This window comes from Penaeus monodon, chromosome 21 (assembly GCF_015228065.2).
Source record: "Penaeus monodon isolate SGIC_2016 chromosome 21, NSTDA_Pmon_1, whole genome shotgun sequence".
In the NCBI taxonomy this organism is placed as follows: Eukaryota; Metazoa; Arthropoda; class Malacostraca; order Decapoda; family Penaeidae; genus Penaeus; species Penaeus monodon.
In genome coordinates, this window is record NC_051406.1 from 37220194 (window position 1) to 37220438 (window position 245).

The following is a 245-nucleotide window of genomic DNA, read 5'->3' on the forward strand; positions in this document are numbered from 1 at the left end:
ACAGATATTATTTAGCACATAGCTACAAGAAACAATGGCTTGAAATAAATGTGTAAAAATGTGGGAATTTTTGTCGTCAAGAAAGTGACAATTAGTACGAATAGATAGTGAGACCGGTGTCATCTCCTCCGTGGATAGTGTCAGTAGTGCCAAATCCTCCAGTATCATTAGTGCCAACTCTCTCAGGGATAGTGGCACAAGTGCTGCCATTTGTGTCAGAAGGGTAAACCCTGAATTGTTATCAA

At 40.0% G+C, this 245-nt stretch overlaps 1 protein-coding gene across 5 annotated transcripts in view; it reads left to right on the forward strand.

Annotated features, from left to right (window-relative positions):
• LOC119586743 overlaps positions 1-245 on the forward strand; it is a 6705-nt gene that overhangs the window by 1462 nt on the left and 4998 nt on the right. Inside the window, exon 1 of one of the 5 annotated variants that reach the window (XM_037935471.1) lies at positions 116-223. The exons of the other annotated variants lie outside the window; for them this stretch is intronic. The gene's annotated coding sequence lies outside the window, so the exon portion shown is untranslated. Of the gene's footprint in view, positions 1-115; positions 224-245 lie in introns of those variants that run through there. 5 annotated transcript variants of the gene reach the window in all.